At 42.3% G+C, this 12,696-nt stretch overlaps 1 non-coding gene across 2 annotated transcripts in view; it reads right to left on the bottom strand.

Moving 5' to 3' along the window:
• LOC103892244 (uncharacterized) overlaps positions 1–11,806 on the bottom strand; it is a 43,332-nt gene extending 31,526 nt beyond the window's left edge. For both annotated transcript variants that reach the window (XR_008512907.2, XR_008512906.2), the window contains exon 1: positions 11,732–11,806. This is a non-coding gene — a transcript (uncharacterized LOC103892244). The remainder of the gene's footprint in view (positions 1–11,731) is intronic.
• Between the last annotated feature and the right edge of the window lie 890 nt (positions 11,807–12,696).

The following is a 12,696-nucleotide window of genomic DNA, read 5'->3' as shown; positions in this document are numbered from 1 at the left end:
CCTAGGCCAGTTAGTGAAAGATGCTTATGGAGGGAAAAGGGCTTCAGTTCTTTTGAGTTTCTCTGCCTAATTATAAGATTTTCCTATCAGCCAGGATGAGCTCATTCGTGCCAAGTATCCTCTTATGCTTGGTGAAGCTGAGAGGAAAGACACATGCCTGAATTCAAACCGCAATGAGAAAAAGAGATGGACATCAGGCAGAATCGGGGAAACAAGGTGCCTAGTACAGGAAGCATGGTTTTTGGATAAGAATCTACATTTGCCAAATTTGTTCTGCCCTCAAGTTCCATCTTCTGCTCTTAAATTAAAATGTCCTTCTTTTCACTCTCAATCAAAATGGGTGGAACTGAGCAAGTTTGAACTCCCACAAGAGACAAGTAACAGGAAAGATGAATTCTTGACCAATTGGAATAATTTTGTTTCTTACACCTTTTCCCCTGGGGCACGGAGGGAAAACGCTAACAGTCTTCTCAGAGCTTCATTCTGTGTGGCTTCCCTGATGCTGTGTGTTTGTTTGTACTCATCACAGTGGGGCATATACTTTCTTCCCTGCTGAAGTTCCAGCTTTCATTTTTCTTTAGCAAGCAACACTTAGTTTGCTGCAGCCTGCTGATTACAAGGGTGCACAGACCCAGATGAATCATAGAAGCAGGCAGATGGCACAAATACAAATCCTCTGCATTGTGTCTTACACCCACACTAACCTTCTCATGTGGCCTCTCTTCCCAGCATCCCTTTCCTTCATTACCTCATCCATACCCAAAGGACAATTAGTGCATTCAGGCACTAGAGACAGCTAACTGTACAAGGGAGAGTACAGCAAACAACCTCCTGGCTCTTGGAATCTAGACACAACACAAAGGCAAAAGAATTGAAAACAGTAATCGTATCTGTGGCAAGTGCTGCAGGGTGCCATCCAGATCTCTCATCAGGTCCTAAGTATTCATCCCCCAGCTGCCAGGAGTGTTGACTTCTGGTGGCTTAGCTGAGTTCCTTTTTAAGTTATGTCCATGGGCTCTTAGCCACGTTTCCCAATGACACCTCCCTCCCAAAGACAGACAGTATCCAATCCAGTACCTGGTCAATGTGTATGTGTTGGGTGGGTTTGGTAGGGTGGGGTGGGGGCAGTCAAAGCTGATCTTTCTGCTTACTTTCAGAGCAACTCTGAATGGCCATCCCAGGTCCAAAGCTCCCCGTAAGATTGGCAGGGGCTTTTATCTGGACTGCACTGACGTTTGACTTCTCCTTCTGACCTGTCCTTCTCCTATCATCCCCCAAAAGAATTTTCTGTGTACAAATCTCCATCTCAGAACCTATTTGCCATTGAACCTGACCTAAAACAGTAACTCTGACAAATGAATGCATCAAGGTTTGAGGAAACTAGTATTCCAGAAACGTCCACCAAGACTTGAAGCGCTCCTTAAGATTCATGGAAAGTTAGGGGGTAGTCTGTGGTGTTACAGAGCCAGCCAAATTGGCCCCACAGTTAGATGGATGCACAAGTTAGGCTCTGGGGAATGACAGGACCTGGGACTGAAGCCAAGATGCCTTGGGCTCTGTCCCAGCATTTCTTCTGTGTGCCCTTATGCAGGGTTTTTAGAGCAGTGCTTCTCAAATGAGCAGTGTTGGAGGACCATTTTCACTTTCAATATATCACAAACCAATTTCTTGTCAAGTACACTAAAATAAACTACAACTCCACGCTCCCTAAGTGTGGCCTACACATAGTAACTGCCTTCAAAAGAGCATAGTATGAAAGTAGGGGCAGGGAATAAGATAACTTTACAGTAAAGAAAACTGGCAAAGACTGCCAGACGACCAAGGTCAACATCAACAACAGTGATAAGTCGTGTGCAAAGTATGTAGCCTTGATATGATGTGGTGAAAATGGCACTTCAGCTCTCTGGTCTTCCTCCCCCAAACCCATAAACCCAGTTTAATCATAAGAAAGGCAAATCCCAATTGAAGGACATCCTACAAAACACCTGCCCGATAATCTTCAAATCTTTCAAAGTCATGGAAACCAAGAAAAGTCTGAGAAATTGTCACAATCAAGAAGAGACATGATGATTAGTGGTAATATGGTATCGCTGGATAGGATTCTGAAAAAGGACATTAGGTTAAAAACTAAGAATATCTGAATAAAGTATGAATTTCAATGAATCATAACGTATCAGTATTGGTTCACTAATTGTAGCTAATGTAATATATTAATTTTACTACCTTACACTATCTATAAGATACTGCAGAGTATGTGCGAACTCTCTGTACTATCTTCTCAATGTTTCTGTAAATCTAAAACTGTTCCCAAAATAAAGTTTATTATAAAAAATAAAACAAATGACAACATACCTGGACTTTTAAAGACATATGAAATATAGGCCTAGATAACTTAAAATTTCTCTGTCAAATTACCATAAAAGTTTTTAAAAACTTACTGTCACTTTCTATATTCCAACCACCAGGAGTCAGTGGTTCTCAGACTGGCTTCAGTCTGTTGACTATCTTTAAGGAACTCTCAATTTGACTCTAGGGTTCAGTTTCCTCATCAGTAAAATGGGAGCATAGGGCTACAGGATCATATTCCCCTCTGGATAGCCTCTGAAGTGCTGTGCTGAGTGATCGATCACCTTCTGCCAAAACAGCAGGTGCTCAGAACCAGATGACTAGAATCAAGCCCCCTTCCATGACGATGACATGAGGTCCTCACTATCCAGCATTGTGAACAGCTGTCCTCTGCCTAAACCTCTTGAACTCCAGTAATACAAAGGCTACTGTCTCTGGCCTTTTTTTTTTTTTTTTTTTTTTTTTTTTCCAATACAGAACTAGAAAAGAGGGAAAACATAAAAATAATGCTATGTGTTCAGGCTGTCACAGATGGTCCCCAAGCCAGGGTGCTGAGTGTTCTTTTTCTCTCTCTCACTTGGAACCCCAGAAACCCAAGAGAAGACTCTGGTGCCAGGAGACTGATAGAGTTGCAACCCAGCTGTGGGCCAGGAACCAGAGCACTGTCTGCAGACCGTGAATTGTCATAATACAGACAGGGCACAGTATGAAAGAAGACACATCACATATGGGGAAGCTGATAAAATAATTAGAAGACAAACCTTCCAACGAGTAAGAAAGAAAAAAAAATGGCAGTTGAAAACCAGATGGTGGCAACCTATCCCATTGAATAGGTTTTTGAGATGTGAGGGGTAGGTTTTAAAACAATCCAAGGAGATAATTATACATCTGAGATGGCCAGAGGTTACTCAATTTCTTGTGGATCTTGGAAAGCCAAGAGCTGATGCCCACAACTAAAGCCCCAAGAAACAGGATGCACACAGAGCAAAGGCCAACAGGGAATTGGAACAAAGAACACTGGTCACCACTCAGGCTCCATGAGTGAGATGAAGGATATTTAAATATTGCAACTTGGAAGGAATTTAAATATTGAAACACTTTGGGAGGCCGAGGCGGGCGGATCACAAGGTCAGGAGTTCGAGACCGGCCTGACCAACATGGTGAAATTCCGTCTCTACTAAAAATACAAAAATTAGCCAGGCATGGTGGCACACACCTGTAGTAATCCCAGCTACTCAGGAGGCTGAGGCAAGGGAAGCACTTGAACCCGGGAGGCAGAGGTTGCAGTGAGTTGAGATCACACCACTGCACTCCAACTTGCGACAGAGCAAGACTCCATCTCAGATAAATAAATAAATATTGAAACTCTTATTCCATGTGTCATTCATATGTTATCCCCTACTAATTATATATTATTTCCTATTACTTAAACTTCTACTACAAAACTCTGTGGTCCATCTCCTAGCAAAAGAATCCATCTACATATTTGACCCATATTTTAGAAATTCTTAGAGATGGAATGTTTCAGCAAAGGTAATATTTCATAAGAGTAACGTATTGGCATAAGAGTGACATACTGGCATAAGAGTAGCATATTGGCAATGTCATGTTACTTGTTTTAATAAATAATCTCAGAATCTCAGTGACTTAACACATAAAGTATGGTTCTGCACAGGTCAGCAATAGGGGCTCTGCTCCAGGCGGTCTTTCAGGAAGCAGGCTTCTCCCATGCTGTGGCTCCTCCATTTTAAACACAAACCAGCAGAAATGGGTAGGGAAAGCAGAGAAAGGAGAAAGCCCACCCACTCTTACCTGCCTTGGCCTAGAAATGACACACTGCTTTGCTCACACTGCATTGGCAAGAACTAGTCACATTGTGTCCAGAATTGGTGGGTTCTTGGTCTCACTGACTTCAAGAATGAAGCCGCGGACCCTTGCGGTGAGTATTACAGCTCTTAAGGTGGCGCGTCTGGAGTTTGTTCCTTCTGACGTTCGGATGTGTTCGGAGTTTCTTCCTTCTGGTGGGTTCGTGGTCTCGCTGGCTCAGGAGTGAAGCTGCAGACCTTCGCGGTGAGCATTACAGCTCTTAAGGCGGCGCATCTAGAGTTGTTGGTTCCTCCTGGTGGGCTCCTGGGCTCGCTGGCTTCAGGAGTGAAGCTGCAGACCTTTGCGGTGAGTTACAGCTCATAAGAGCAGTGTGCACGCAAAGAGTGAGCAGTAGCAAGATTTATTGCAAAGAGCGAAAGAACAAAGCTTCCACACTGTGGAAGGGGACCTGAGCGGGTTGCCACTGCTGGCTCCGGCAGCCTGCTTTTATTCTTATGTGGCCCCACCCACATCCTGCTGACTGGTAGAGCCAAGTGGTCTGTTTTGACAGGGCGCTGATTGGTGCGTTTACAATCCCTGAGCTAGTCACAAAGGTTCTCCAGTCCCCACCAAATTAGCTAGATACAGAGTGTCAACACAAAGGTTCTCCAAGGCCCCACCAGAGTAGCTAGATACAGAGTGTCGATTGGTGCATTCACAAACCCTGAGCTAGACACAGGGTGCTGATTGGTGTGTTTACAAACCTTGAGCAAGATACAGAGTGCCAATTGGTGTATTTACAATTCCTGAGCTAGACATAAAGGTTCTCCACGTCCCCACCAGACTCAGGAGGCCAGCTGGCTTCACCCAGTGGATCCCGCACTGGGGCTGCAGGTGGAGCTGCCTGCCACTCCCGCGCCGTGCACCCGCACTCCTCAGCCCTTGGGTGGTCGATGGGACTGGGCGCCCTGGAGCAGGGGGCGGTGCTCATCGGGGAGGCCGCACAGGAGCCCATGGAGGGGATGGGAGGCTCAGGCATGGCGGGCTGCAGGTCCTGAGCCCTGCCCTGCGGGAAGGCAGCTAAGGCCCGGTGAGAAATCGAGAGCAGCGCCGGTGGGCTGGCACTGCTGAGGGACCCAGTACACCCTCCGCAGCCGCTGGCCCGGGTGCTAAGCCCCTCATTGCCCGAGTGCGGGGCCCGCCAAGCCCACACCCACCCGGAACTCCAGCTGGCCCGCAAGCGCCGCGAGCAGCCCCGGTTCCTGCTCGCGCTTCTTCCTCCACACCTCCCTGCAAGCTGAGGGAGCCGACTCTGGCTTGGCCAGCCCAGAAAGGGCCTCCCACAGTGCAGCGGTGGGCTGAAGGGCTCCTCAACTGCCGCCAAAGTGGGAGCCCCGGCAGAGGAGGCGCCGAGAGTGATCGAGGGCTGTGAGGACTGCCAGCACGCTGTCACCTCTCAACATGACCTCACCAGATACAAGAAGGCTGGGAAATAGTTTGACCCTGTGCCCAGTAAGAAGAAATAGGTTTGATGAGCACTAAGATGATTGCCAGGAGTAATCATAAGAGGCACTCTCAGAAAGCTGCCCAAACATGTTGATCTTCAATAGTTTCACAAGGCTCAGAGAATGAAATGCTCTGAAAACATGGGCACTGTCTAGACAACTTTCTTATTAGCACTTGAGTCAGTGCCCCACCTGTTAGCACTTATTCACAGGATTAAAAGTGTGGGTTCTGAAGTTTGACTGCCTTTACTCAAATCTGGCTTCTGCTTCTTGCCTCCTGTGTAACCAATCTGGGATAAGTTAAACCTCCTCTTTGCAGCTTGGTTTTCTCCTTTTCACTTAGATATTGGTACAAAGGATAGGGATATTGTTACTTTTTTCAGAGACTGTGAAGTTTAAATGAGATAATTCTCATAAAACACTTCACATGGTGCCCAGTGCATAATAATTTCTTAACATTTGTTAAATACTTCTTACATACCAGTGAGTACCATAAGTGCTTTATATTAATAAACTAACTTAATGCTCACAAGAACCCACAGAAGTTGGAATAGTTTTCTCCATTTTAGACATAGAAAAAGAGGCCCAGAAGAGTTAACCAGTCCAAAGTGATACAACCAGTGAGGAGAAGAAAAAAATTAGTAACCCAGGCATCCTGGCTTCAAAGCTAAATTGTTTTACCCTATCATCACCTGCCTTTCGATAAATATCCCCTATTTACTTGCTATTAGCACCTTTATTGAGGTGTAAATGATATAAAATAATGTACTTATTTTATATAAGTACAATCTGATAAGTTTGACATCATACATATATATATACCTGTAAAACTGTCACCACAATCAAGATTATGAACATATCCATCATCCCAAGAAATTTTTCTAGCCCCTTTGAAATCCTTTTCTTCCACTACTCTCCACTCCCCCTATCCCCAGGCAACTACTTATCTGCTTTCTGTCACTATAAATGTCTGAATTTTCTAGATTTGTATATAAATAAAATCATACAGTATGTCATTTTTATCTGCTTCTATCAGTATAATTACATTGAATTTCACTCGTGTTGCATGTGCTAATAGTTCATTTATTTTATTGATAAGTATCCCATTGTATAGCTATACCACAGTTTGTTTATCCATTCATCTATTGATGGACACTGATGGACATATGGGTTGTTTCTAGTTTTTGACTACTACAATAAAGCTTCTATGAATAATCATGTTCACTCCTTGTATAGACACATGCTTTGATTGCTCTTCAGTAAATACTTGTAAAATGACTGGATTATTTGCTATCTATATGTTTAGCTTTTAAAGAAACTAGCTATTTTCTAGAATGATTGTACCATTTTACACATCCATCAGCAGTACATGAGAGTTCCAGTTGCTTCCCACCCTCGACTTGCTATAGTCAATCTTTATTCTAACAGATGTGTAGTGCTATCTCAGTGTGGTTTTAATCGGCCCCTAAGGAATAATGATATTGAACATTTTTAATGCATTTATCTGCCATCCATGTGTCCTTTCTGGTAAAGTACCTGTTCAAATATTTTGCCCTATTTTACTGGTTTATTTGTTCTCTTATTACTGTGTTAAGGGAATTCTTTATATATTCTGTATGCAAGTCTCTTATTAGATATGTGATTTGAAAATATTTTCTTCCAATAGGTAGATATTCTTCATTTTCTTAAGTTTCTTCACAGAGTAGAGGTTCTTAATTTGAATGAAGTCCAATTTATATTTTTTTCTTTTATGGTTTATTCTTTTGGTATGGGATTTATAAACATTTTTCCTAATACCTTGTCACAAAGATGTTCTCTTCTGTTTCCTTCTAGAAATTTTATATTTTTAGATCTTGAAAGTAGGCCTATGATCTCTTTTGGATTTGGATATGTTGCAAGGTTTGAATCAAAGGAGTTTTCTGCTTTTTTTTTTTTCCTGTTTTTATGGATGGATGATCAATTGTTAAGAAGGCTATGCTTTCTCTGTTGAAGTGCCTTTAAACTTTTATAAAAGTCAATTCACCAGATACATGAGATTTATGTTTCCATTATATCTACTTATCTATTGTCCATCTTGATACCATTACCACACTACCTTGATTACAATAGTTTTATGTCTCAAAATTAGGTAGTATGAGTCCCCCAACTTTGTTGTTTTTCAAAATTATCTTGGCTATTCTAAGTCCTTTGCATTTCTATATAAATTTTAGAATCATCTTATCAACTTCTACCAAAAAAAAAAAAAGAAAAAAGAAAAAAAAAAACCTTCTGGGATTTTCGCTGGGAATGCTTTGAATTTATACATCAATTTGGAGACAATTAACAATATTGATTCTTTCATTCCAAGAATTCAGCATATTGTTCCATTTATTTATATCTTCTTTAGTTTTTCTTAGCAATGTTAAGTGGTTTACAACAGGGATCCCCAGCCCCTGGGCCATGTGGACCAATACTGGTTCATGGCCTGTTAGGAACCAAGCCACACAGCAGGAGGTGAGTGGTGGGCGAGCAAGGGAAGCTTCATCATATTTACAGCTGCTCCCCACTGCTCACATTACTGCCTGAGCTCCACCTCCTGTCAGATCAGCGTCAGCATTGGAGCCTCACAAGAACGCAAACCCAGTTGTGAACTGCACATGGGAGGAATCTAGGTTGCATGCTCCTTATTAGAATCTAATGCCTGCCTGATGATCTGTCACTGTCTCCCATCAACCCCATATGGAGGCCCATATGAGCTTGTAGGAAAACAAGCTCAGGGCTTCCACTGATTCTACATTATGGTGAGTTGTAAAATTATTTCATTACATATTACAATGTAATAATAATAGAAATAAATTGCAAAATGAATATAATGTGCTTGAATCACCCTGAAGCCACCCCCTGACCACCCCGGTCTGTGGAAGAATTGTCTTCCACAAAACCTGTCCTAGGTGCCAAAAAGATTGGGGACTGCTGGCTTGCAATATACAGATATTGCGATTATTTTTAGCAACTTCTTTTATATCCATATTATTTCTCTATACAGATTATATCTAAAAGTAGCAGGTCACTAATACTTCTCTTGTGTCTTCACTGGGCCTCCATTTCCTCATCTGTGAAGACAGAATAAAAACAACTGCTGCCAAAGTTGGGCACAAAATTGCATGTGTAAGGCACCTAACGTTTGTGCCTATTGCACAATGCTGCTGGTCTGATTACAGAGTTAATAAGTTTTGTTTAATAAAAGGATGAAGAGGGAAATAGAGGAGTCATAAGGGTGAGGCAACAAAGTGTGGGTTCAAAGCAAGAGGCATCCAATCTGATAAGATTGAGCCTAAAAAAAAAAAAAAAAAAAAAAAAAAACCCAATGACCACAGCAGCACTAACTGCTCAGAAATTAACCCCAAGACTCAGATAGCCAAATGAGGTGGTGTGGTGGAAGCAGTTGCAATGCTCCTGGCTAGACAGAGAATACATAGTAAGAATCTGTTGTGTGCACGTACATTAAGAAATTAACAGGTGATGTTCCAGTTATAGGGATGGGAGCAACCAAAAGAAATTTAGCCAGGAAAGGAGCTTGAGTATGTAGCACTGAATACTCTCTGCATATCTGGGTAGACTGTAACCTTGTCCATGTCCAGATAAGAACTAAATAAAGCTGACTCGTGATGCTTCTTAACCTCTATTCATCTGCTGATACAAGGGAGTCCATAACCCACCAGGAAAGGGGGCTCCACCCACTCAGAGTGGGCACTGATAACAAAACACCCAGCAAAATGCTAAGTGCATAGCAACCTACAAGAAACTCTTAGCTGACCAACTGTGAAAACATTTATAATCAGGGTTCTGAATTTTTTATTGATTGGTGGGTGTGGAGAGAATAGATTTATTAATCAAGGTAATTAGCACTTGCTACCACAACAAGCAAACCAGGCATCTCAGAGGCTTAGCAGGATAAATGTTACTTTGACAGGACATAAAGTTGCTGTTTGTTGGGCAGTGCTCCTGAAACTCACAGCTACACCATCTGGAACACATGGCCTCCAAGGTTGCCATACCCGAAAAAGAGAGCCACAGAGGAAACACATTGGCTCTTCACTGCCTCAACTCAGAAGATCTGCTCACACCCACTGGCCAGAACAAATCACATGACCCTGAACTAACTGCTAGGGAGACTGGGGCATATAAAAATGCACACCATAAGCATTAACTATCTCTCCTGCAGAAAGAACTAGGTTCTTTCCCCCACTCCACTCCATTTTTCTCCTGCGGAAGTGGTAGGGAGCAAACAGATAAGCTCTTCAAGCCAAGGGTCTGCTGTGAGGTGTGTTACATGGCCAGGGGTGAAAAAAATATGAAAATCTGGCCATGGTGATGGAGACAGCTCAGTATTTATGGAAGGAATTTTGGAGCACTGCTCTCAATGACAGTATTCCTGTACCCAAATCTTTACACCCAAAAAGCTCTGAATATGTTCCAGTGTACTGAACACGTAACCAAGGGGTGGAAATAGGAAGGATCACACTTGTCATCACTCCCAGTGACCCACTGGGGGATTTCTGTCCTTCCTGCCCCCGTAATTCTGGGTTCTGTAGGCTTTGACCCTAGAAGGGCACATTTTTGCCAGAGGACACAGCAAGTGTCCCATTGAACTATAATTTATGATTGTTCACAAGGCATGTTGGACTCCTAGTGTCCAGGAATCAGCAGGCAAAAAGGGTAGTCAACATATCATCTTATTATATGTCTGCAGGATCTGTAGTTATATCCCCTTTTTCATTCCTGATATTGATCATTTGTGTTCTTTTTCTCTTGATCAGTCTAGCTATGGTTCTATCAATTTTCTTGATCTTTTCAAGAATCAATTTTACTCTTATCTGTGTCTTTATACTTAAACTGCATCTCTTATAACCAATATAGTTCCTCTAATGTTGTTTTATATTTTGTTGATATCTTTTCCTACCTTAATTAGTTCTACTCTTCTACTGCATTGGGATTTAACTTATTCTAATATTTTTGGCTTTTTAAGGTAGCCTTAGGTCATTAATTTAGACTTTTCTTCTTTTCTAATACAAGCACATAAAAATATAAATGTTCCTTTAATTACTGTAGTAACAGTTGCTTTAAAATCTACATCTATTAATTCCAATGTCTAGGTCATCTCAAGATTGATCTTCATTGATTATATTTTCTCTTCAGAATAGGTCAGGAATCTGGTTCCTGCTCTTTGTATGTTGGGTAATTCTGGATGGTTTCCTGGACATTGAGAATGTTTTGTTAGGGAGATTCTGCATTTCTGTTACACTTCTCCCAACAAGTGTGATGTTTTTGTTTTGGCAAAACTGCAAACTCTGTCTTTTGGGCAGTAGCTCTTATCTCAGTTAGGTCACTGACCCTTTACTGAGCTGCTTGCAGTGTGCCACATGCACACAAAGTTTGGGACTCAGCCAGAAAGTTGGGCACCTGATGCATGGAATCTGGAGCTCCCCTCTCTGGCACTCTTCTTTTAGAGGTTTCCTCTCACTTTCTTCCGGCTCTGGCTGCTCTCAACTCTTTCTTCTAGTTCATCAGGCCAGAAAGACTACGGGCATTGTCTAAGGCCTGCTCTTAAGCTAAAAACCATAAATAGGGGAAGACATACCTTGTCTTATCCTTTCACACATGTGCCAACTAATCCCCGTAATCTGCTTACACTTACTCACCTTCAGATAGTTGTTCTTTGTATTGTTTATCTGTGGTCATTCTGGTAGCAATTTAGCCATCCCAGAAGTGAAAATAAGTATGCACATTTTAAAGTAACAATTAGGCATAAGACATTTAAGTGTGTGAGTTAACTTTTTGTGTTCATTTTTCCACAATAAGAAGACTTAGAGGAGCAAAAGAACACAAGACAGCTTGGAAGTGGAGAATGAGTATCTGGAAATTGAGAAAACACAGAAAAGGAGGTAGAGGCACCACGACAGCATAATTATGGGTTGAGTTGATTCTGGGTCCAATCTGGCAAGAGTGATGAAGGTTACTGGTAAACATGTGGAGAGCCACATGCTGTGCTCCATACCTGCTATTTGTCCCCCAGCCCCACTCTCCACTCTCACCTGCTGTCTGCCCTGGAGGCCAGTCTATATGAAAACTGTGTCAAGGGTTCCCTTTTCCTCTGGCTTCCATTTGCATTCAACCAGTGGAGAATACCTGCAGGAGATTAAAGGGAGGGAGGAAAGTGAGGTCAGGATATTTTTCCCCCAAGATCTCTCCCTGGTAGGTTTCTGTGAGTTGATTGCATTCCTCCACCAAAGGCCACATTTGCTATCAGGCAGCCCTCTCAAAAACCTCTCTAGGTGCTGGTAAACACTCCCTTCCTTCCACCCTTCTGGCTTAGTGTTGGTAATGGCCCTCTACTGGGGCGCTGAAACATCCCTTGTTGCTTTTCCTAAATCCTGCGCACACTTTTGTAAACAGTTCCTTTATTAAACTCTTCCCAGCATGAGTGCACCATCTGTTTCCTGTCAGGATCCTGATGGATAGAGCACGCTCAGAAAAACAACTTTAACAGGGCCTTAGAAACAGGATGGTAAAATATCAGCCCACTGTCAAGGAGGGGAGAACACATTAAATACCTCCAAAATAATAACTCATAAGCTTTATTCACATGTATTGTCTAATTTAATGCATTTAACAACACTCAGATCACATAGGTAATGATATCATTTCCATTTAAAGTTAAGAAAATTGAGACTCTAAAGCAGGTGGGCCACTGGGATTCCCTGACCTTCTTTAGGCTATAAATCCTCTTATCTCCCCATTACCCCTAACCCATTTCATTCAGACAAAACACACCACCAATGCTGAAATGTAGAGCTCTCCAACTTCTGGGGCAGCCAGGACATTTTTAAAGTTCTTGAAGCCCAGGAAGGGTGTGGCCATCCCAACTTTGCTCTGCTTCTGTTAAAATCCAAATGCTAGAAAAATAGTCCATGGTAAATTCAGCCAGTTTGGAGACCTGAGCGTATTGTTCAGAGATCCCTCTTGCATTTATTTTAAAGAAACTATTTTTAAAAACTAA

This window comes from Pongo abelii, chromosome 14, assembly GCF_028885655.2.
Source record: "Pongo abelii isolate AG06213 chromosome 14, NHGRI_mPonAbe1-v2.0_pri, whole genome shotgun sequence".
In the NCBI taxonomy this organism is placed as follows: domain Eukaryota; kingdom Metazoa; phylum Chordata; class Mammalia; order Primates; family Hominidae; genus Pongo; species Pongo abelii.
This window is presented reverse-complemented; position numbering and strand designations above follow the sequence as displayed.